Here is a 26,274-nt window from a genome sequence, read left to right on the forward strand (position 1 = left end):
TACGCCCCCGTACGCTCATACTCAAACATATATTTCTATACCTTGAGCAACCCCCACCCTGAAGTGGACTCCACCACTTGTTTAGAGAGACACTGGTAAGTGGAATATAAATATAAATTTCAATATTAGACAAAGATAACACAAGTAAAAATAAAATGCATTTTCTAAATTAAAGTGTTTATTGTTAAGGGGGGAAAAAATCCAAACCTGTATGGCGTTGTGTGAAAAAGCAGTTATTAGTGACCTAATAACTGTTTCCCCTCAGCAGGAACAACTGCAATTAAGTGTCTGTGATAAACAACTTTATTTAGAAACAATACTAATGTTCCTCTTCTCTAACTATTAATAATACCATAATTCCCTCCACACTCACAACCAAACTGGAGCACCTGGGACTCAGCTCATCTATGTGTCAGTGGATCTCCAACTTCCTAACTGGCAGACCACAGGCAGTAAGGATGGGCAGACATGTCTCAGCCTCCACCACTCTCAGCACTGGAGCCCCCCAGGGGTGTGTTCTGAGCCCCCTGCTGTACTCTTTGTACACATATGACTGTGTGGCCACTACCAGCTCCACCACCATCATCAAGTTTGCTGACGACACCGTCGTAGTGGGCCTGATCTCTGACAACAACGAGAAGGAGATTAGGAATCTGGAGAACTGGTGCCAGAGGAACAACCTCCTTCTAAACGTCAATAAGACAAAGGAGCTGATAGTGGACTTCAGCACTAAGCAGGAGAGGAACTACCAGACCCCTGTCATCAACAAGTGCCCAGTGGAGAGAGTGGACTGCTTCAAATACCTCGGAGTTCACATCACACAGGACCTGTCATGGTCCTGTCACATCAAAACCGTGGTGAAAAAGGCCCGACAGCGTCTCTACCACCTCAGACGCTTGAGAGACTTCCGACTGCCCTCCAAGGTGCTCGGGAACTTTTACTCGTGCACCATAGAGAGCATCCTGACGGGAAACATCTTAACCTGGTTCGGAAACAGCACCATGCAGGACAGACGAGCTCTACAGAGGGTTGTGCGGTCAGCTGAGCGCACCATCCGCTCCGAGCTTCCTGACCTGCACTCAATCTACAGCAGGCGGTTGAGGTCAGGAAAGCGATTCCGCTCCCTGAAGACCAACACAGAGAGACTGAGGAGGAGCTTCTTCCCGCAGGCGATACAGTCTCTCAATCACACCACCACACAGTCCTGACCCACACATATAGTTCTTACACACACACACTGGACATTCTGGACTTTGCTTACACTAATTCAATTAGATGCGTGGTCATCTAATCCAGCGGTCCCCAACCACCGGTACCGGTCCGTGAGTCGTTTGGTACCGGGCCACGAGAGTTGAGGCTCAGGTCTAAAATGTATGGTTTTCAGGGTTTTTATCAGTTTTTAGCATTATTTTGTTATTGTTTTTATCGTTAACTCGGAGTCTTTTCACGTGTGTTATGAATAAATCTTCTTTTTTTCGGTACAGGTACTAGTTTTATTTTGTTGTATTTATCCGCGACACCTTAAAGGCCGGTCCGTGAAAATATTGTCGGGCATGAACCGGTCCGTGGTGCAAAAAAGGTTGGGGACCGCTGATCTAATCGAATCACCTCATCACTAAATCACTTTAAGCACATTTGCACTGCACAAGACACTTACAAATGTGAATTGCACAACACTGGACATTATATTTCTTCATTTCCACTTAATACTGTACAGCTGCTGTTATTGTATATATATATATTTATATTTCTTCATACGTTCTTATATATTTCTATACTGTGTATTTGTGTATTGTGTATTTTGTTGTACAGTTATTTTATTTTCAACTTTAATTTATATATTTTATCTTATTCTTTCCCAGTTAAATTTACCCTTCATTCTAATTTGTTGTTTTACAGTTATTTTATTTTTAACTTTAATTTTTATATTTTATTTCATTCCTTCCTAGTTAAATTGACCCTTTTTAATTTTCATATTTATTTCCTATCTTATTCATAGCCTTTTTTTTCCCTCTTTAGGTCACGAGCAGTTGTGTAAGCATTTCACTGCATATCATACTGTGTATTTGACAAATAAAATTTGAATTTGAATTTATGTGAAAACTGCAAAATCAGCCTTTGTCCACATTAAATAGTCATGGATGAATAATGAAATGCTACTTTAATAATGCAATGGTACAGTTTACTAACAAACAGTCTCACAATATGCTTCAGAAAAAACATGAAAAGTAGTACTTTTCTATTTTAGTGTCTTGCCCAAGGATATTGGGCATGTAGACTGGAGCAGCCAGGGATTTCACCACCAACCTTCCAATTAGTAGATGACCTGCTCTACAGCCATCCTTTAAGGCTGTAACAATGGATAACGTTGCACAGGACTGAATTTTGAACAAATACCTTGCAGTCTGTGAGAGTAGGAATACCAAGTAGGATTTCTGGCAGTTATGAAGCTGAGTCCCTTCTTTTCAATTTCAGAAACAATCAAATGGTTCAAATCTCTGCATGGACATTCGTTCACATAACATTTGGGTCACGACTTTGTCAGTCTATCTGTACTTTTGGGGTCATTCTAAAACATACGCACATGACACAAACCTAATTGGGGACATTCATCCAAGGAAAACATTTGGTAACCAGCATGTTGGTCTATTAGTACTTTATTAACACACGGACAATAAAACCCTTACAGGTCATAACTACATAAAATGGCCAGAAGACAGATTGATCATATCAGTAAACTGTCCACCAGCTTTTTCAGGCTTATCTACCAGAGTGGTACTAGTACTATCACTAGCTTTTAACACACTGGTAATGCTCTCTGAAATAGTTTTTCAGAGCCCTACTTTCTTAAGATATGATAATATGTTGAAATAACTTTTATTATTAAGCAAAATACAAGATTTCGATTAAAATTAACTGCTGAAAGCTAACCAGATAACAACTTTATATAAAAATTTAGCTTTTTTTGTACCATTAAAATAAAAAAATGTAGGAGCTGCTCTTTGTCCTAAGTGCTGTATAGTATATTTTTTAAGACAAAATGTGACTGATAATATAAATGTATAGAACAGGTACAGTCATAATAATGGTCTATATTTTTATAGCGCTTAACCCTAACCCTAATGCTCACATATAACATATATAGGTCAATCAGCACTTCTACTCAGCCTGCACTGTTAGCATGGGTTCATAGCCAATAGCCTGTACTGTTACATGCACTGTTAGGTGTTAGCCTGTTCTACACATTTATTTTTTAAACTTTCAAAATATTGCAGTGCATTTTTGTTAGATTTTTCACATTTCCTATCTATGTCTAAGTAAAAAAGAAATTAAAGTACTTTAAGCACAAACCTGAACTTTAAAACTAAAAATTTAAAATCACTCCAGTGACATTGATCCAAGTTAAAATTTGATCACTTGTCAGCTTATTAGTACTTCTGGGGTCATTCCAAACAGATTCACACACAATACACACCTAATTAGATACAGTGATCCAATTAAAACATTTAGTTACCAGCATGTCAATGTATCAACACTTTTACTCACATTCAGCAGCAGAACACTTCGTGATGTTTTCCTACTCTTCTTTCATGTGAAATGTCATAGTGCATGTGTGCAGGCAGTCAATCTCTCCCGTTTCCCAGAGCGGTGGAGTGGGCAACTCACACAACCTAATTGCAGACACTCAGCTGACTAACATTATGCACCAGTATGTCAATAGTTTTATTGGCATGTGGACAGAAGAACCGTATAGACAATATCTTGATTGGCTGCTAGAAGGAAACTGAAATCATATCAGGAAAGTTTATGCAACTGTATTGAGGATAATCCATTTTGCATGCAATGCCCATGTTGCACTAGCAGTAAGTAACTTTAAATTAGTAACTTAGTTACATTACTAGTTAGTTCTATCAAAAGTAACTCAGTTACTTCAAGTTACTCGTTACTTTCAAAGTAACTAGTTACTAAGGAAAATAACTTTGGTTTTACTCAGAATTCTCTTATTAATGTGTTGCTTCCCAAACTGGATACCCAGCAAGGATGCCAGTCTTCTAGCTTGCTTTTTACGTCTAACACAGAAACTGCAGTTGTGTTGCTTTCAATTATACTCAGAACTCGGAAATTCTGCCTTCCAAGTAGGAAGATGTAGGTAACTCCAGACTGCAGATGAGCTGCATACAGGGCTGGACTAGGAAAAAAAACATCGGCCCAGGCATTTTGACTCGAGACCGGCCCACCATTATAGGAAAAACCATAAAGTCTTTAAATGAAAACAAACGTTGTTGTGACAGTGATGTACACTGTCTTGTTGGTATATATGTATCAATCCAATAAACATAAACCTACATCATCCTCCCTATTCTGGTATTCTATACAGTAATTATCCGAAACCCAAAAACTGCTTGCTCGAGTTAACCTCCTGAACTATTTACAACACATGAGAATAAGAAAGAAAAGTATTTATTTGTGCCCCCCTTTCCCTGTTAATGCCCTACCTAATTCACCCTCATCTCCTCGTCCACTCTGCCTCAGTCACAGCGAGCAAGCCCTCTCACGCCGCCGCAGCGGACGGAGCTTTCTTCAGCCCCACTGCAGCAGCTGCAGTCGCAGCATCAGACTTCTTCCCCCCTCACGTAAACCACCCCTCACCTGCCTCATGCCTGGCAGGAATGTGGTCGGAGGATGAGGGGCCAGTCACCGTTGCTCCGAAACCTTCTGTTTTCTCTGCCACTCCCATTTCTAAGAGAAAGCGGCATTCTCGCCGTCGCCGTCCTTCACCGCAATCGGAATCCAGTTCCTGCTCTTCAGAGCTGGACGTTGTGAGTGAACAGAACGATTTTCACCTGGCTTCTTCCACACTGGGAATTTTAAGCTCTGAGCCAGTAAATTCAGAGTCAGTTAACTTTTTGACTGTTAACTCAGAGTCTGTAACGATAGAAACTGATGATCCTAAGATGGCTGACTCTGAGGCTGCCTTTCGGGACTCTGAGCATTCTAATTATCCATTTTTTGTTTCTTCCAAGTTTGAGAGAATTCAGGAATCAGATTACCTTATTTCAGAGTCAAAAGAAGCTTTGTGTTCTGTAACTGAGAGTGGTGTTTCTGGGATTAATTCTGAAAAGTCTGGGGTTTCTGTTTTCACTTCTCAGCCAAGTTATGTTGATTCCGAGCCACCTGTTTTTGGATCAGTTAATCGTACGACGATGGCTTCGGGAGTACTAGTTAATAGTGAGCTTTCAGATGTAGAAAACATATGTGAATCTGTTATGGAATTTTCTGACTTGGACAATCATAATCTCATTCAGGACGTTAAAAATGCTGTTCAAAAGACTATTTGCCGCTCTGCTCAAAAGACAATTTCTCCTACTGCTAAACTAAACCGGGACAGTTCAATTTCCCAGCCAGATTCCATCTATGCTGTTCTGGCTACACCTCATGAGACTGTTGTTGGTGTTGCTTCACCCATGTGTTACGCGGCTCACCAGCCAGTTCATTCTGAGGCTGCCTGTGACAAACCTCACGTTTCCATAACCTCTCCTGAGTTAAATTTCACAAGCCCAGAGTATGCTCATTCAAGGACTGTTTGTGTTGCTCATTGTGAACTCTTCGAGACTATGCATTCTGTGACTGTCCAGGTTAAGACCAATCAGGTGTCATCTGCTGTTAACAAGCTAGTAAAAATACTTGGTTTGAACACTGCAGAATTGGTTGCTCAAGTCAAAGTTTTGGTTCCACGATGACGGGAGCCTGGTCGTTGCCTGTGCCTGTTCTGGTTCCCCGGGTAAGGGCAACTGAGACCCTGCTGACTCCTGCACCCGTTTCAGCTCCTTGGGTGGGAGCAGCGGTGGTCCAGCTAGATCCTGCACCCACACCGGCCCCCAGGGGTAAGGCAGCCAGAACACAGCTCTTCCCTGGACCTGTATCTGTTCTTCAGGTGGGGATGGCTGATGCTTGGCCAGACCCAGTACCCGTCCCTGTTCCCCGGAGAAGAGTAGCTGAGAGTCGGTTACCAGCTCTGTTGCAAGTTCAACAACCATCACTACATTCAGCACGACCATCATCACGACCACCACTACAACTTCTGTTTCAGTCAACTGCCCAGCCGGTAACTCAGCAATTAGTGCGAGCACCTATGCAGCCCAATGGTCCCAATGGCCCCCTGGCCCTGCATCTGCTCACAGCTGGAGGTGATCCATCCGTATCTCTCAGTATCCGGACCGGCTTCTGGTCTCCCGGCAACCCAGTCAAAGAGACAACTCTGTCAAAAATGAAGGGTTTAAAACACAACTCAGGGTCACCTACTACCCCCTTTGACCCTACTAGGCCCGCCCCCTTTGGCTGCTGCTGTTTACACTTAAGGGCTAGGCAATCAGAGACTATATGACAGTAAAAACACTGTCTATCTGTTTTGACACCCAACGAGCCTCTAAAGGGCGGCGTTTTCACCGCCTGTCCTCCAACTGACGGTTCAGCCTTGTTAAAAATGGCTTTATGCGTCAGGGCAAACTCCTCAGCCAGGACAGCTGGCTCCTGTAGCCACCTTCTGCTCATTCAGATACATCACCATCTGCTCAGGACCACAGTTCTTAAACTCCTCCAGCAATATTAACTCGCACAGTGACTTAAAGTCTACAACACCTCTTGCCTGACTCCACCTTTCAAACAATATTCCCTTTTCGCTTGCAAACTCAAGAAAGGTTTGCGTAGGAGCCTACGGAGGAACCGGAAACGCTGTCTGTAAGCGTCAGGCACTAATTCATATGCTTTGAGAATGGCACTCTGTACCCTATCATACACTCAACTTGGTGAGAGCTGCATACACCTCCTGCACCTTACCTACCAGTTTACACGGCACCAGCAGAGGCCGAACCTCTTTGGGCCAGTGGGCTATGGCAATACGCATTAAAATATGCCTCTACTTCTGTTTTACGGAATGGTGGAACTAATGCTATATTCTTAACCACATCAAATGCTGGAGGGGCAAGCACCATAACGCTACTCAGCCACGGCCCCTGGAGCCCGAAAGACGGGGCAGGAAGAGGGAGAGAGGAGTGAGAGGGAGAAGAAAAAAAACAGAGCGTTCTCGAACAGGGAGAACCTCCTAGCAACCCATAACAACAACACCCCGAAGGATCTCAGGCGGTGGAGATGATTTAGACCCTTCTTGTAGAGTGCATTTCTATTCATGGACCAATCCAGTTTGTAATTGAGGTGAACACCCAGGTATTTGTACTCCTCCTCCGTTTCAATAGAATACAACTTTATTTATATAGCACATTTAAAACCAAAGGTACATCAAAGTGCTTCACAACAAGGTTAAAACAAAAGATAAAAGATAATAGGCTATAACAGAGTACAAAAAACCCAAAAGGTACAGACGAAATAAGAAGTAAAATGTTAGAGCATAGTTTAGAAGACAAAATTACAGGGTATTCATAAATATAAGGTGGGGGTATTTATACAGTGGGACATTAGTAGAAGATAAGTAACATAAGGGTAAAATATAGGGGAAGTGCACTAACTAACTGAAAACGCTGGGTCAAACAGATACGTTTTTAACTGAGATTTAAATGAATAGATGGAGTCAGAGGCACGAAGGCAGGAAAATTGTTCCAGAGGCTCGGGGCTGCCAGGGCAAAAGCACGGTCACCTCTGGTCTTTAGCCGGGATCTAGGCTGAACTAAGAGTAATTGTCCTGATGATCTTAGGGCTCTCCTAGGGGTATATGGACTAAGGAGTTCAGTGAGGTAGCACGGTGCAGTATTGTTTATGATTTTAAAGGTAAGCAACAGAATTTCAAACTTAATTTGGTATTTGACAGGGAGTCAATGCAGGTCAGCAAGGACTGGAGTGATAGAGGCAAACCTTGGGGTACCAGACAGAAGGCGTGCCGCCGCATTCTGGACAAGCTGCAATCTATGAAAAAAGGTGGAGTGGAGACCAAAGTAAAGGGAATTACAATAGTCTAATCTAGAGGTCACAAAAGCATGGATTAGTTTCTCAAGGTCCTTGTGCGGTATGTAGTGCTTGGCCTTGGAAATTTGACGCAATTGGTAGAAACTAGATTTAACTACAGAGGATACTTGCTTGTCAAACTTAAAGGAGCTGTGAAAGAGAACACCTAAGTTGCTAACAGTGCCAGAAAGAAAGGCGGCAAGGGGTCCAAGAGTGTCAGCAAATTGGCCCCATGAAGTATGGTTGTCGAACAGCACGATTTCTGTTTTCTTCTAATTCAATATAAGAGAGTTGTCGGAGAGCCAATCTTGACCTCTCTCAAGCACTCTAGCAGACAGTTTTGGCTGACTAATGACGAAATGTAATTAGTCAGCCGAAAATAAATTTGAATATCGTCAGCATAAAAGTGATAGGAGATATTATACTTCTCAAAGATAGAGCCTAAGGGCAGCATATACCTGAGAGGACTACTTTCTCCAATGCTTTAGACAAGAATGGAAGTTTGGAAATCGGCCTGTAATTTTTCAAGGTTGTTATGATCAAGATTACTTTTATTTTAGAACAGGCTGTACTACCGCATTTTTAAAGACTGTTGGAATGCAGCCGGAACACAATGATAGGATTAAGGATAGGATACTGGGCCCAATTACATCAAAACCATCCTCGACAAAGCGAGATGGGAGGATATCAAGGACAGAGTCAGCATTTCTCAGTTGATCAATTATACGCTTAAGTGTGGGAAGTGACACCAGCTCAAACTGATGAAAAGTCGATGGGCATCCTGAGGTAGGGGGAGGGCTCCTCACTAAGGGATGTAAGGCTTTTAAAGATCTAATTTTATCCGTGAAGTAATTTAAAAATTGTTCACAGAGAGTTGAGGGGGCCGCCCACAGCACCTCGGGACAAGGATTTACCACTGAATTAAAGATTTTAAATAACATTCAGGGGTTGTGAGCATTGGTAGCAATAATATCCAATAGAAAAGCCGCTTTAGCCATTTTAGCAGCATTTTGAAATTCCAAGGGGCTCATACGTAGTATGTCAAAGGAAACTTGGAGCCTATCTTTGTTCCATCTCCTCTCGGCTCGACAGCAAGCACGATGTAAGGCACATATAGTGTCATTTAACCAAATTTGAGAGTGACTTCTGGGACATTTCACCTTAACAGGGACAACGGCCTCAAGAATATGAGAGCATGTAGATATCAGAGAATTAGCATAATCATCAGTCGTAAGAGATATAGAACAGTCAATTACAGATTCTGCAGAGTAAGCAAAGGCTGCAGAGAAGTTAACCATGGTATCGGGGTTGATTATGCGCAACAGGCATCGGGGACCATCAGAGTGAAGCTTTAATTTGCATAGATCAACTTCAAACAAAACTGGGAAATGGTCAGAAATGCCAATATTGTCAATGTTCTTAATACAAACATCCAGGCCACACGAAAGAACCAAATCAAGAGTATGGAATTTATAATGGGTAGGTACATTTGCCCACTGAGACAGGCTAAAAGAATCCATAAGAGCGAGAAAATCCTTGGCTAACAGATCATTTTTGGAGCAGATATGAATGTTAAAATCACCAATAATAAGAGCACAGCCATAGCTTAAGAGGAGAGATCCTAAAAGAACAGCAAAGTCAGCAATAAAAGTCTTATTGTATTTCGGTGGTCGGTAGGCCACCTAGCAGGTGTCCAGCCAGTTCCAAAACTTGAACTTCAAAACTGGGGTAGGTAGGGGATGGCAGATGCCGCACATTAAGTTTATGTTTAATAACCGAGGCTAGACCTCCACCTTTACCAGTGGGTCTGGGTGAACTAAAAAAGACACAGTAGCTCAGAGAAGGATAGCGACTCACCAGGGCGAATCCAGGTCTCTGTCAGAAACAACGCGTCCAGCCCAGAGGTGAGGAAAAAATCATTCTGAATGAAAGTCTTATTCACCAGCGACCTCACGTTTAGCAGTGCCATCTGGGTCAAGGGCGCCGTGTTTTTATTTGGAACGCGGCTCAATCGGCTTAGGTTGCTGCAGTGTACGCCACCTCGAAAAGTCCTTATCCAGGTCCGGCTAGGCAGGCAGGCCACAGGGAAGGCAGAGTTAACCTGTTGTCCGACGGGTCGGATCCATCGATGGGTGACCGATCTAACAGAGAATCGGTCCTGGGAAGTGGGAGGATGTAGCAGGATATCCATAGTAGCATGTAGATTAGCCACAGCCCATGCTTTGAGGTTAGCCTTAAAACATACACGAATACCACTCCGTTTACCCCGCTTCCTGATCCATTTCTTGTACGGGAAGGGTAGAGGCAAGACGTGTATGCTGGTGGAAAAATCCATCCAGGGCGAAGTAGCATCACCTATATTCCAACATGGTTCCGGTCCATAGTGGTGAAAAGATCGAAGATTCAAAAGTGTTTGCCGATCGTAGGTAATTAGTGCATTGCCACTTGGAGAGCAGATCAGGAGGATAAGGAAAATTAAACAGAGATCAAAAAGGAGGGGTTGAAAGCAGAGTCGAAAGCAGAGTCGAAGACGGCCAGCCATACACACCAACGCCATCCTTTTTTCTTTCCAGACTGCAAAAAAATAAATAAAAATGTCCAAACCCTGGATGTTCACTGGTGTAATAGGGGGTGGCTTCTTGCTGAAGTAAATCACCAGCTCCTTTGTCTTGCTGGCATTGATGTGAAGATGGTTCTGTTCACATCAGCTGATGAAGTCACTGAGCACCCCCCTGTATTCCAGTTTATTTCCCTCTGACCGCGATGGCGGTGTCGTCTGAGAACTTCTGGAGATGACAAGTGTCCATGTTATGATGCAGCAGGTAGATGACATCCATACCAATGGTAGGCAAACTGCAGTGGGCCTAGATGTCTCCCAACTAGTGGGTGAAGGTGGTGGAGTATGATCGTCTCCATGGTCTTCATCAGGTGTGAAGTCAGTGCAAAAGGTCTGAAGTGGTTTGGCTCCTTGGGGTCAGTTGTCTTTGGGACCGGTACCACGCATGAGGTCTTCCACAGAATGGGGACCCTCTCCAAACTTAGACTGAGGTTAAAGATGTATGTGATAGCCTCACAGAGTTGACCTGCACAGTCCCTCAGTAGTCTGGAGCTGATTCCATCCGAACCTGTGGCCCTCCTGGTTTTCATCTCCTTCAGCTGACTAAGAAGTTAAGTTTTATGTTATAAGCTGTCTGAGGTTTTTCACTGTCATCCAAAATCTGCTTACTTACCCAATTGTTCTAGAAAAAACTGGATAAATTAAATATATCAGCTTGAATTAGCTCAGATCTGCAAATAAGATATTGTTCATGTCAAGTCATTCAGTTTGAGCTGAGGTTGACCAAAAAAAACATTACATAAGCTGTTACTTTATTTATAGGGAAAATTAAATCAGATTTCAAAATGGCGCCTGTGTGTGTGGCTCACCATCAGCTGTTACCTGTTTTGATTCTACTAACCCTGTTTATATCTGTTTTTCTCAACAATGTCTGCTCTTTTTGTGTAAGAATTTCCAATCAATATTAAATGTCCAAGCCACTGTTGATGAGCAGTATCATATGGCCCCAGGAGGCGAGGATTACCGAGTCCCACCTGTGGTAGAAACTGTACCACTGTTTCTCCGCTGTTATCCACCTAGCCTTCCCCTCAGGAAGAAATGCTAGAGAGGGCGAGGAAAACGGAGTGGAATACTGGTAAAACTCAGAAACTGCTTCGCTACTTACATGGCAGTATTCCCGTTAACTAATCCTCATGCTCTTCTAAAGAACTTTGCCTCGGACAGCAAGTTCATCTCCTGGCGTTCCCTGGAATCAGAACCTCGTTGGATTGCACTAGTAACTCCACTTCAAGATATCCAGCATCCACAGTGTCCTTCCCCACATTAGATTAGATTAGATAGAGATTAGATAAAACTTTATTAATCCCTCAGGTGGGTTCGTCCGGGAAATTCGTTTTTCCAATAGCACAGCACCGACAGAAGTTACAGAATGTGAGCAGAAATATACCATATATACACATATTTTATATATTTGCAGGGGTGAAGTGGATTACTAGAATCTTCGCGCTCTACGTCGATCATCCAAGCCAGCTGTGAACACTACTGGCCCTGGTTAACGCCAGGTTGTTGGCTAACAAAACCTTCATCCTGAATGACTTTTTCACCGCTTGTAATTTAGACTTTCTCCTGGTGACTGAAACTTGGCTCAACTTGGGTGAGTGCAGATTGCTACTACCTCAGTTCACCCCGAATTGCAGATCAGGGTGGAGGATTAGCCACTGTTTATAAAAACTGCTTCAACTGTCGTCAGTTAACAGCAGACACCTACGACAGCTTTGAACTGCAATTATTTGAAATTTGTTTGTCTACTCCAGTGCTATGTGCGCTAGTGTATCAAAGGAGCTTGCAAAGAAAAGCGTCTGGACTTCTTTAAGTTACTTGAAGACGTTTCACCTCTCATCCGAGAAGCTTCTTCAGTTCTAAGGTCAAATGGTGGAGAGTCCCAGATATAAACCTAGTGCGAGTAACCCCCCACAGAGGGACAAAAGGACCCCTGATGATCCTCTAATCGCCTGAGCCAAGGTGTGAGACTGGGTGTGGGTCCCAATCAGCCAGAGTCCAGAAGTCCAGTTAAAGAAGTCCAGACGCTTTTCTTTGCAAGCTCCTTTGACTACGATGACCTGGATGACTGAGAACCTTCACAGACATACGCTAGTGTATCAACCTCTGAAATATAATAAGGTCTTCATACAAGACTTTTCTGAATTCTTGACAAGAATTTTACCAAGCTATAACAGTGTTTTAATTGTGGGGGGTTTTAACATTCACGTTTGCTGCCCAAACACTCCGCCGGCAAATGACTTTTTAAATCTGATAGACTTTTTTAATCTTGTTCAGTCAGTCAATGGCCCACTACATGAATGTGTTCATACTTTGGATTTGGTACTACAGTATCTTGTGGCCTGTCACGTCTTGACATTGAAATCTGTAGTATTAATTTTTCTGACCACAGCCTGTAGTATTTGAGTTTCCTCTCTTTGGTCAGTCCATCAAATCAGATGTGCCTAAATACAGGCACGACAACAACTTAACTGGTTTTTATTTGCTAGCAAGGGAAGGCTGGTCGGAACCAGGCTCTTGGAGCTGAATTCTCCTCACCTGTTTCCCAGCCAACTTCTTTTTTTTTTTTTTTTTTTTGGCCTGTCCCGTTTGGCTCTTTTGCCATCAGAATTGTTGTCTAAAGGCAAAGAAAGATGCCCAACGGATTTACTTTACCAAACTGACCATCCCAGCCTTGCCGTAATGGTCCATTTGATTCACCTTTTATTGTTTATTTTACAGAACGGGCAGAGAAAAAAAATGCATATATCAATCACCTGGATCACCTGCTGAGAAAGAAAAAAGAAAGCAAGCAGAAGAGAACAAGTGTAATAGAATAAACAACATCACAATGATATATGGGAATATGACAGTAAATACTAAATATTAAACATTATTGTGCAGCACATAAGATCAACAGAACACAGTGTGCTTTGAGGTAGGAGCCAAAAAGGGTGTAGTTTGTGGGTGTGATCACCCGTGTGTACACCTGTGAGCATGGACGCACTTGTTTTTTGTTTTTTTAAAAGGTTCCTTCATGTAATAATCTGCTAGAGGGTGTGGGGGGGCCACAGCCCCGTCCTCCAGGGCATGAAGCAGGTGTGGAGGAGATCAAAACTCCAGACATCCAGAGGCCCTCAGAACACAAGAGACCAAGGAAGACCAACAGAGGGGCAGCTGCGCCACTGTCCCGGAAAGAGCTGAGGAGAGTCCCAGATGAGGGCTCACTCAGCAGCCGCGGAGCAGAAGCCAGGGGGAGTTGCAGTGACGCGCCCGTGAGCTCCGCCGGCAGCCAGCTGCGCCTGAGTGACCGAGCCCCAGGCCGAGAGGCCGGGGGCACCCCACCTCCGAAGTGGCCCGAGCGAGCCCCAGGCTCCAGGCCCCGATAAGCGGCCGCCAAGGAGTGAGCCGGTGTGTACCTGGACGCCCATCCCCGGACACAAAGAACCACCAACGCACCGATGTCTGAGGGGGTCCGCCACTGGCAGGGGAAGTGGTGGTAGGGGGAGATAGGCCTCCAAACCTTGGAGGGCCTGAGATGTCCCCAGAGAGGTGGCGCCTGACACCCAACCTGACATATAGACACAGACATACAGGCACACACAGATACAAACATCCATTCCCACCCTCATGCTCTCATATGCACTTACTCCACACTCAACCAACGTGGAGACAGACATAAAGAGACGTTGTACACACGATCACACTCCCCAAGCGTACTCTACAAACCGGGTCTAGGTGCCCTCACCCCTGGAGGGGGGAACTGCACCCAGACCCAGGTGGTGTTACCCTTTTCCCTGCGGTGGGGGGAGGCAGACCGCCCCGACTCCGCAGCAGCAGGAAGGCTCCACACTCCAGACCGCAGTCGGACGGCCAACTCCTCCTCCTAGCCCCCCTGCTCCAGCAGGTTGCAGAGAACGGGGGTGAGAGAAGACTCCAAACCTCCCTCCACCCGCTCATTGTAATGTTGATGCATGTGTGTTCTAAGGTGCATTTAAAACCCAGGAGGGCATGGAGCTACCTGCCAGAGAGCAGCAGGTAAGCGCATGGTCCCTCCTGCTAGCCCTCAATGTCTACGTGTATTTAAAATTGAGAGGTGGGCAACGATGCCAGGGGTGGGGTGTACACCCTGATGGTACTTTGGACTCCGTGTATCGTGCCCACCCCCAAGATCCTATATGTATGTGTAATGAGAGTGTGAGTAATGTGAATGTCTAAGTTGTGGGATAAAATTGAGGCAGAGGCAGCCAGAAGGGGACAGATGGGGGGTAGCCTCCTCTGCACCCTGGTGACATACCCCTACTCCAAGGCCCTGCATGTGTGGGTGGTTGTGGTGGAGCGGGAAGAGGGAGGCAGCTGGAGATGGGGAGGGAAGGAAGGGAGGGGCAAGTGACCCCTCCCTGGGGCCAGCTACCCCGCTGACCCCAGTAGGCACCCCCATACTCCGCGACCCGCCAGGGAAAGGGGGCCCAGGCCCATCCAGACCGGGCCCAGTGCAGCAGCGCCGCCCGGCCCCACAGAGCCCGGGACAGTCCACCCAACCCCACCACAGAGAAAACTGCACCCACCCCACCATCCACTCATCTTCCAGACTACATAAGACAATAAACACCCAGGCTGAGATCTTCCTCCACCTCTCCTGTATCTCCCCCTCCTGCAGAGGGAGCTCCTGAGGAGAGGAAAGCTCCTGCAAGATGTGACAATCTCCCCCACCAGTTGAAGAGCCCCCCAGGTGGCTCGACGCACCGGCGGCACCCTGCTCCAGGTCCCAGCCCAGAGACGGAGCGTCCCCAGAACCTCACGCCCATCCCGGACCCACCCAGGGCCAGCCAGGCTACCAGGTCAGTAACCCACGTCCTTCAGCACAGACCCTCCCCTAGCCCCGCTGCACGCAGCCGCGAGGAAACAGTCACCGGAGAGCCAACAGAGCCCCTAACCGGACATGACCGCTACCCCGGGTTGAGCCCCCCAAGGAAGATGCCTCTGGGGAACCCCCCGACGCCCTAAGCCTGTGCCTACCCCCACACCAATCACAACAGTGAAGGCGGGACCAAACTATGACCCCCCACCCCCACTAGGTGATGGAGTTGATCAAAGGAGCCCAGAGCAATTGATCTGATGTGGTGGCAGAGGCTGTATCAAGACTAATGTAATCTAATAGATAATTTCTATATTGGTTAGAATTAAGATTATTTTTATTTTTCCAGTTCATGAGGACTGTTTTCTTGGCTATGCATAGGGCAGTGAAAACCATATGGGCGATATTCTTTTCTGAAGTGACATTATCTAAGCTGCCCAACAAACACACTAAGGGGGAAGTTGGAATGTTACATTTCAGACACTTCGATAAGTCTTCACATATCTCGCGCCAAAACTTCTGAACTGGTGGACAGAACCAAAGAGCGTGGATATAATTGTCCGGTGAATTGGTTTGGCAGTGTGAGCAGTTGTTGGTAGACGTAAAGCCCATCTTGAACATCCGATGACCTGTATAGTGTACTCTATGTAATATTTTGTATTGAATTAATTGAAGACTGGGATTTCTAATTAGATGAAAGGTTTTTAAGCAAATCTGAGACCAGAAGTTTAGGTCTAAGTTAACTGATAAATCCGCTTCCCATTTTGCAATAGGAAGTGATATTGATTCATCCGTTTTAGAAAGCATTCTGTATATTTTGGATAGTAATTTGGGGGGTTTAAGAGTAAGAAATTGAACCACACTTGGTGGTGTTTGTAGTTCAACTTGACCCGGTTTAAATTTCTTTTTTACTATGGATTTAATTTGTTGATATTCTAAAAATCTTTTCTTGTTGATCCCATATTGTGTAACTAGTCCGTCAAATGAAATAAATTCTGTTCCTTCTAGTATATGTTCTAAATATTTGATTCCTTTATCACTCCAATCTGAAAAGTTTATCATATTATTGTTTTGTAATATGTCAGGGTTGTTCCAGATAGGTGTACGTTTGCATGGGATTAATGAAGACGCCGTCAATTTTAGAAACTCCCACCATGCTGTCAGAGAAGAGCTGATGTTGATGCTTTTAAAGCATTCATGTCGTTGGATGTTTGAGCTGATAAATGGTAGGTCTGAGATCTCTAGATTATTGCAGAGTGCTTGTTCTACATCTAGCCAAGGTTCATCTAAGAGGGTGTGTTTTAGCCATCCTGAGATAAACTGAAGCCTGTTGGCTAAGAAGTAGTGCTGAAAGTTAGGCAGTTCTAGTCCTCCTTTATCCTTGGTCTTTTGTAGTGTTTTTAAGCTTATACGTGGGGGTTTATTTTTCCAAAGGAATTTGGACATACATGAATCTCGAGATCTGAACCAATCTTGTGGCGGTTTAGTTGGGATCATTGAGCCAACTTCAAAGAAACAGCCTTCCCTGCAGCCTTTTATTCAGTGAATACAAACACCACCCACTGTAACACCCATATGGTCACAAAAGGTTAAAACACTGTGTGTGTGTGTGTCTGTACACATGACTTCCTGCCACACAATATATGCTTACAACTGTTTAACTACATTTCCTAGTTTGTCATCATCCTGGGTCTTTTGACCCAGCGTTTTAAGTTTGAGTTTATTTTGTTCATTAGGTTATCTAAGTTCATTTGGTTATTAGACTCCTTGTGTTTTCTTCCCCTGTATTTAAGTTTCCCCTCAACCTTCGTGTTTCATGCTGCGTGTCTTATGTTATCAAGTTTGTATTATCATGTCTGTCTCATGTTTCCTGTTTTATTTTGAAGGAGTCGTGTGTTCTTTGTTCATTGTATTTAGTTTCACTTCCCTTGTCCTGTCATTAGGCTCATGTCAGTCAGCTGTTCCTCCATGTGTTCCCACTTCCCCTAATCACCTGCTGTGTATTTAAGTCCTCTGTTTTCAGTGTGTGATTGTCAGGTCGTCTGTTGTCCACGCCATGTTTCCTATGCCATACCATGCTTCCAAGTTTCTTGTCTAAGTTTTTCTTATTGTTTGTTTAGATTCCCCAGTTTAGGTTTGTGTTAATTTTGCTTCAGTTTGCCTTGCCCTTTGTTTGTACCTTTTCTACCAGCCATATTAAACGGCTCGCCTTTTGTTAATATTTCAAGTTCTGTTCCCTGTTCCCTGTTCCTTGGAGTCTGCGTTTTGGGTCCTTTTCTCAATTCATACAGTCTGCCCTCGCCAGACTGTGACATAGTTATCCAAAGGTCATCTCCCCACACTTGTATAAGGCTTAACTTTAATGGTTCACCATATGCAAGCATAGGCGAGCCCCTAAATGGCCAGAAGTGAACATCCTTTACCAGATAAGGAAACCAGAATCTCACATGAAATGTGCCTGCAGTTAAACACTTACAGCTAATTACCTCCTCCAGCATCATAGATGAGGAACAGAAGAATATTTAACCATGCAGTTTAAGGCAAGGTTTACAAACTTAAGTACAACAATGACAACATTTAACAATTTACTCTGACAACACCAACTATAACCTTATGCGACTTAGACACCGACTACTGTGAGCAAGAGCCATATAGTGTTGTCATACACCGAACAGAACGGAATTGGTGAGTTTGAACTTTTAAGTGACTGTTTGTGATGCTAGCAGCTGACGCTAATTGGCTGCTGCCGGTCCAAACAATTTGAAGGATTGTTTTGAGTTGACTGATATTTGTTGGATAACAAATGTTTTGAAGGTATACAATCTGTATATTGCAGTCGTAGTGTTTTAATTAAATCTATCTAAATATATTGTTTATTTATTTATATATAATTTTTATATATATGAATTATGTACACAGGAACAAGAATAACTGTATTTAGCTCAACTGGCTGACATTTTCATATTCTTGTGATTTGTTATTGGCTCTGTTTATTTAATGCAGGCCAGGTGACCCTTTTTGGATATGAAAAAGGATGGCGAGCCAACGAACGGCTAGGAACAGGAATCGTTCTGCATTGAAGCTTCCACTTCCATTGGTCTGGTAGGAAGTTATCAAAGACGATGCTCTGTCCTTTTCTCTGAAATCATTTTTCAATTACACTGATTTCTACAATCATACACACCATTCCCCCGTTTATGGACAATAGTGCTTGGACATCTCTCATGGACACTCAGATAAAATTCATGGACTTTTCCCTCTTCAGCGTGGACCTGTGTTTTTGATGCTGATGTGTGTTATTTATGGGGGAACATTTTTTTTAAATTTGAGAATCTATATTGCTTGATATAAGCTACAGGATTATTTAGTTGTCTTTGTGCACCTTAATTGGGTTTTTGATTGACTAAACCGCTGCAGCAGGAATGATTATTTAAGTTTTTCTTTTTCTTTCTTTGTTATTTTCCTTTGTTTTTTGTTGAAATGCATGGTAAAAGCAAAAGCATTTTGTGTTGTGTGTATTTATTAATTACTGACAATCAGCTCCAGTAGCCATTCTTAAATCTTCTGATTAACAATAGCCCAATATTCTGCTTAATACCTGATGTGTATTAATTCATTAGCGCTTTATCAGTGTTACACAAGTCTGTAGAAAAGCGGAACAAAAGTGGAAAAAGCCCGATTACAGGTATCGTTTGAGACTCTCAGAGAATCCTTGTCAAATTACCAGAAAGCCGTTAAAGCAGCAAAAACAGAAGAATTTTTCTAAGATTGTGTCCAATAATCAAATCAAATCACTTTTATTGTCACATCACATGTGCAGGCACACTGGCACAGCACATGCGAGTGAAATTCTTGTGTGCGAGCCCCACAAGCAACAGAGATGTGCAAACACAACAACACAAACGAGCAAAATACAAGAATGGCCAACCTGAAACTAATAAATATATGTACAATATATATTAGTGTATGCATTTCTGGATGTGTATACTAAATATTTTCCTGTGTGTGTGTGTGTGTGTGTGTGTGTGTGTGTGTGTGTGTGTGTGTGTATACACATTTTTACAAATTAAATAGTAAAAAAAAAAAATAATAATAATAAAATATATAAAATATACAGAGTTGAATATGTGCAAAACAAGTGGCATTTATATACAGTGTGGAGTGCATAATGTTGAAGTTCCAGTAGTGAAGCTGAGGTGTCTATGACGTGTTCAGCAGTCTGATGGCCTGATGGAAAAAGCTGTCTCTCAGTCTGCTGGTACGGGACCGGATGCTGCAGAACCTCTTTCTTGATGGAAGCAGTCTGAACAGTCATCATGAACCTCGTATTTTATTTGGCATTATAAATTCAGTTCTTAATCCACCCACTATCGATCCGTTAGCAAATATAACAATGCGAAAATCTTCTGAAATTCTTTGTTAACAAAATTGTTGACATCCCACATTAGTCTTCCTACTATTGACCCTACTATTTACTCTCCACACTCAAAAAAATGAAACGTTGACTTTAATTAAAATTATTTTGTCAACAGGTTCCACGAAATTGAATTATGTTAGTTTAAAGCAAAAATCTTTAGTTCATCTAATTTAAAAAAACTACTTAAGATTAACAAGACATATTTAAGACTAACTAAATCAAGTTATGTTGTATGAACATAGATGATATATTTTCAGGTTAGATAGTTTAGATTAGTTACTTCAACACATTTCTTATTTGTGGCAGTAAAATGTTAAATTTAAGTTAGATTAATTCAAATATTATATTTTCAGCCACCTTGTGCTTTATTAATTAGTTTTACATAAATCTATTTTGTCAACAGGTTCCACACAAATGAATTAAGTACATCCAACTTATTTTTTAAAATTTCTTTTATTGCCAACACATTCAGTGAGCATTTGTGTAAACCCAGTCCAAAATAAAACACAACAGCTCATTAGGGTTAGTAATTAACAGTATGTAGACAGATGCAACATCAAGACTTTAAATTAAATGTCTGTATCTACCAGAAATAGAAGAGAGAAAAAAAAACGCATTGAAGATCACATAACACATTGATAAGATGACACTTGAGTTATGCACATGTGATGCTAGTAAGGTCTGTGAGTGTTTTTTTCTTTTAGTGTCTAAAATGGATAGCAAAGTTGCTATTTGCAATGATTGCTTAGGGTCAGTCCAGTAACACAATGCCAATGAAGTGCTTTCCTTTAACAATGCAAAGTGAAGTGTCCACCTCAACAGCCACAATTTAAAAAAAATTTATGTAACAACAACAACAATAATAATAATAATAATAATAATCATAATAATCATAATAATAATAATAATAATAATAAATAGTCCACTGATATTAGCAATCAAAGAAAATTACATCACCATCCCAAATAAAACTTTAACAAAACATGCCAACATTATGGTCTAACAATAAAACAGCTTGTCAGCGTTCAGTTTTTTTGCAACAGCACAGCAGTAACCATTTAACACTTGCCACTGTCAACATTTATTTTACCAGTGTTTGGGCAAAAAACTTCAGATGTAAACATTTTAACATGGAAACAATTGTTCGTCTTTAAAAGTCCACAAAATATACATTCATCCTGCATTCCCAACTTGGATGATCTGATATCCTCGTGTTGGTGTTGTTCCCAGACCATCATGAAAATGTTGTCACATTGTTGTGACGTTATTCTTTTGCGCGCCAAGCCATTCGTGCATTTATGAAATTCCAATGTTGCAAGGACAATATCAATTCTGCTTACTGTTTATTAAAGGGTTACGGTTAGGGTCAGTTGATCGGCGGACAGAGGCGGTTTCACGCAGCTTAAGTACAGTTTTTTGTTTTACGCCGGTTTTTCCCGAAGTCGCAAAAGTATGACGTCACAACATTCTGATTGGTCACTTGCAATGTTGATCCTGGAACAACATTTAGTATGATGATCTGGGAACAACACCAACACGAGGATATCAGATCAACCTCCTAACTTACCCTTAATTTTAGTATGTATTGCAATTACCTTTACAATGCACACAATGTAACACAAACTGAATATGAACATATTTCCACCTCATAACAATATGCCTTGAACGCTAATATACACACCACCCTTCAACATTTCTGGTGCAGTATCATCTCTCAATTAAATCCTTTAAATCTCAATACTTTTGATTGTCTCTTACTAGACCCCCACAACAGTAAAATCTCTCAAATTGTAGTAGTTTACAAACTTTTCAAAATGTTCTAAATTTCTCTTAAATGTAATTTTCCCGTTATCTGTCATTTACAAATTACCATTTTATTCCCATTCAGCCTCCGAAAAACTTCTGTCCATCTGACAGAACATTCATCATCCAAATTAAAGGTTGGCTTATTCATTCAGTGTATTCTTGAGCAACTGTACCTTGGTCAAGAGTATGCTGACATACAGATGAAGGAAGAGCTTCTGAAGTACTTCAAAGAAAGCTTTCAGTCTTGAGGTTAACTGAGATTCAGTGCATATATCCCACCCATTAAGAGTGCACATGCAGAGGCCAGGTCTTCCAGGTCATGCAGGACACACTAGATGGTTATACCCACATCGGCTGGAGGAGTGCTGGCATCAGCTCTTTCGATGGTAAAGATAGCAAGGGTAATTTGTTCCAGCTCCCTCTGAACAGCTGTAGCTTAGACACAAAAACATAGAAAAATGGCATCCAGTTTTAAAAAAAGAAAGAAAAAGGGCCAAAGCTACCCTTTAATGACGTAAACACAATATTAGGAACATGCACCCCAGTGTGCCACTATTTCAGACTACAGATTCAACGATAAATATAAATAGTTTGGGTATACAAGAAGATTTCCCAAAACATTTAAACAGGTTCCATGCAAATTACAACAACAACAACATGCAACAACATTAGTTATTCAAAATTTGGTTTAATACAGATAAAAAACTAAACTAAAATTACCAACCAATTATTCTTTGAAGAGGATGCTTGGGTCTTCATTCAGGTAAAAAGGTAGTGCCCTGAGGACACACTCCCTCCCCTTTTCAATACTTTCCTTCTGTAGAGAGTGGCAGAGATACAGGAAGAGAAAACAGATATACTTTAGGATGACAGAAACTCACATTATACGCAAAATGAATGACATATCCACTGCACAGATAGACATGTACACAAGACCAACTAATCATCACATGGACATGAATAGTTAACCTGTTGGGCAGGGTTTCCACCACATTATATATGTCCATAATGGAGGTAAAGACAAACTAATACATCATCTTTTTTGCATTCAAAACATAACATAAAAACATTCACTTCTGGTTTAACCTAAATCAAGGGATCAGATTTTACATATGTTTAGGTAATTTAAATTTTCAACATTTTGAGTACCAAACTTTGTCTTGCTTAATATAAATGTAAGTGCACTGTGCAGCTACCATACACTAGCTGTTTAAATTTGAAAATGATCTTATTAGCCATAATATTTTGCTACCAACAGAATAACGCACCTGTGTGGCTGGGGCCAAAGTTTGTCTAATTTTCTTCCCTGCAACGCCTCCTTTTTTCTTGAAGACTTTTATGAGCTGGTCAGTGTATTGGTCAAGTTGTGTAAAAAGCCTTGGAACATGTGCAGCAGTAGTAATCCTCACATATTCTGCTTCCACCTGAAAATATGTCAACAAACACAACATACTGTACTGTAAATATACATACTATATGTACACATATACAAACTAAAACTAATGTAGTAAGACCTCATTAAAGCTATAATTTTAACACAAACATTTACACAAAATGCTAATGGAGCCATTACAGCTTTTATTGTTATTTATCAAGTTCCAAAAAATATTGATCACAGCTGATCTGAAAAGAATTTCATGCCTCAGGCCCTTGAACTGCAACCTTTACCATGGTTCAGATGAGGAGAAGAAATAACAGGGGCATGGGATGGGTCACTAAAGAAAACTTAACTTATAAAACAGTTTTGTTTTTAAAAGTATAACAGTTCACATACCACATACAAGCTCAGCAATACCACATACACCACATCAGTATAGGAGGGAGCAGGTAAAGGCAGGATCTGAGATTTATAAAGTAAAACAAGAAATTCATTACTTAATTTCAAGAAGCAAATTATTGTTTGAATTACAACTAAATAAAATACTACTCAGAAGAAAAGCAAGAGATTGACACTGCCATGTGCTAACTTTCTATAGAAGCAATTATCACCAGGTCTGTCGACCTCCATTGTCTGTCCACTCATATGTCTTGAATAATTTTATTAAAAAAAGTAAGTGTGTACTTTCACAAACTGTAATTTATAACTACATTGATATGTATAACTCCGCTAGGAAACATGCTGTATTTACAGACCATTTTTACATAATACAGATTACTGATAGAGCAGAACAATGGTGTCACAGTGGCTTTCGCCCTTGACTTTTTGGATTTTAAATGTCACTTTATGCTATCCTTGCTATCCTATTCGATATTTCCGACTCTCGGATTACAGAAAAGGAATCCCAAGAAAGCAAATGGAAAAATAACCCCTTGAAAGAATAACCCCATGAACCCCTGTAGCTAATCCCTTAATAAAACAAAAAACAATAAAAATGTTTCTTACACAGTCCACAAAATAAGCATGTCCAGGACCCAGTAAAACTAATGTAAAACAAGCGCACGCAAACGATATAACATGTCTTGTAAGACAAACGCAAAATATAACCATGCTGGACATATAGATACTACACAACATAGTCAAAGAAAAAAAGTGGTCTTACCTCTCAAAGAAACAGCAGCTTGGCGCCAAAACAGCCTTTTTCAGTTAAATTTGAAGTCTTGCGCATGAGCAGGCACAAGCCGTGAAACCTTCTTGTTCTGCGCGGTTTCATTACAACTGTTTTTGCATTACTGCCACCTTGTGGATATACAAGGTATATCGATCCTAATTGACTTAAATGTTATGCGATCAAGTAACACATTAGTATTATGTACGTTGAATAATAGACACAATTACGTAGACTTGATTAGAAAAACATATGTTAACTTAACAAAAACATATATTTTAAGTAAAATGAAAATAAATAATTAATATACACTGAACAATCCACCTCATTCATTTTTTTGAGTGCAACGTTTGCCGTTTTTGATCATTTTCAGCCAGTGTCCTTTTCATTACTTAATGAAATAGTTAATAACTTGAAACCTTCAAAATGTTCCTTGGATATGGGGTGGTTGTAGCTCAGGAGGTAGAGCAGGTCATCTGCTGATTTGAAAGGTTGGTAGTTTGATTCCTGGCTTCCCCAGTCTGCATGCCAAATATCCTTGGGCAAGATACTAACCCCCACTTGCTCTCTGATGCATCCATTGGAGTATGAATGTGTATGAGTGTATGTTAGTTAAAGCACTGACAAAGCATAGAGTGCTGGTGTGTATGGGTGAATGCGGTGTATTGTGTAGAGCGCTTTCAGTACTCCAGGAGAGTAGAAAAGCGCTATATAAGAATCAGTCCATTTACCATAGCATTCCACCTAGATTGCTGAAAGATGTGTTTGACACTGTTGGTATATGTTTGCTTTTCATTGTAAATAGCAGTCTTTAGTCTGGCTCTGTTCCCTTTGACTTTAAACATGCAGTGGTAGAACCTATCCTTAAAAAGCAGAACCTGGACCCAACAGTTCTATCAAATTAAAGACCAATCTGCAGATTTGCCTTTTCTGTCAAAGTTCTGTAGAAAGTTGTCCTCCTTCAGCTCCAGACCTTTTTAGATAATCACAGCATCGGTGAAATATTCCAGTCTGGTTTTAAAATGCATCATAACACTGAAAATGCTCTTTTAAAAGTTTCTAATGACCTCTTAACTTTTATAGACTCGGGAGATTCCGCCATTTTAATATTACTGGATGTCAGTGCTGCTTTTGATACAGTGGATCATAGGATTCTTATCTCTCAGCTGGAACAATATGCCAGTATTAAAGGGACTGGATTGCAATGGTTTAAATCTTACCTATCTAATCAATCCTTCTCTGTTAGTTTCAGAGACACACTATCCCCAAGGATCTCACTCTTTTCTGGGGTCCCTCGGGGATCTATTCTTGGCCCATTACTCTTCTCAATTTACATGCTTCCTATGTCGCGCTGACCTAGTAGGTGTGGCTGTTACTCTTCTCTTCCTCCTCTTGCCCACTACCTGCTCTGTGCTGCTGCTTGCGCGTGGCCGCTGATTAGACCTTGTGCAATCTACAACTAAGCACGGCCTGGTGCGCACCGCTCCGCCAGGTGAGCTGAATTAAAGCAATCATGGGCTGGCATGCCTAGTAGACCTTAAAATGCATGCAGCAGTCATTTGACCCAGGTGCGACATACTGAGAGGACAGCAAACAAAGCACAATCCGCTTTCCACTGTGAGGAAGACTTTGAGCTAGACGGGCTATCGGTAAGCTCTTGGACTCATATTTGCTGCTTATATGCTTGGGATTTATGGAAATGTATTTATACTTTGGGAAATAGTTACTGCATTTAAGTGTCTTAAAGATGGCAGAAAGTTTTTTTTAGAAGTTTTGGTTTGAGTCTGGCTTTTTTTTTTTTTTTTTACTTACTGCACACAGTGTGTTGTAGTGATGGGCTTTCCGGCTCTTTTGGCTCGACTAACTAAAGGGAGTTTTGTTTTGTTGCTTTAATGAATTTATTATTAACAACAATTAAATTATGCACAAAAGGAATTACTAATGTAAAAACAAGTGGTTTTATTTATGTTTACATATAAATATTTACGGTGGCCCCTCGAGACAAAGCACGTACAAACTCCAAAACACATTTGTAGCGTTAACTGAACTTCCAAAACAGAGCTACCTAGATCGCTTAAATTACACAATTGAAAGC

The 26,274-nt window shown here is 41.6% G+C and overlaps 1 long non-coding RNA gene across 3 annotated transcripts; it reads right to left on the reverse strand.

Annotated features, from left to right (window-relative positions):
- Positions 1 to 21,595: 21,595 nt before the first annotated feature.
- On the reverse strand, positions 21,596 to 24,479 carry LOC113015300 (uncharacterized). 3 transcript variants are annotated; one of them, XR_003271081.1, is made up of 4 exons: positions 24,174 to 24,479; positions 23,408 to 23,473; positions 22,358 to 23,057; positions 21,596 to 22,068 (listed from the first exon to the last, which is right to left on the reverse strand). It is a non-coding gene; the product is annotated as an uncharacterized LOC113015300 (long non-coding RNA). The 3 variants fall into 3 exon arrangements; XR_003271082.1 differs by lacking the exon at positions 24,174 to 24,479 and having other exon boundaries at positions 22,358 to 22,450; positions 22,902 to 23,057; positions 23,408 to 24,167; XR_003271080.1 differs by lacking the exon at positions 24,174 to 24,479 and having other exon boundaries at positions 23,408 to 24,167.
- Between the last annotated feature and the right edge of the window lie 1,795 nt (positions 24,480 to 26,274).

The sequence above is a fragment of the Astatotilapia calliptera genome, chromosome 22, assembly GCF_900246225.1.
Source record: "Astatotilapia calliptera chromosome 22, fAstCal1.2, whole genome shotgun sequence".
In the NCBI taxonomy this organism is placed as follows: Eukaryota; Metazoa; Chordata; class Actinopteri; order Cichliformes; family Cichlidae; genus Astatotilapia; species Astatotilapia calliptera.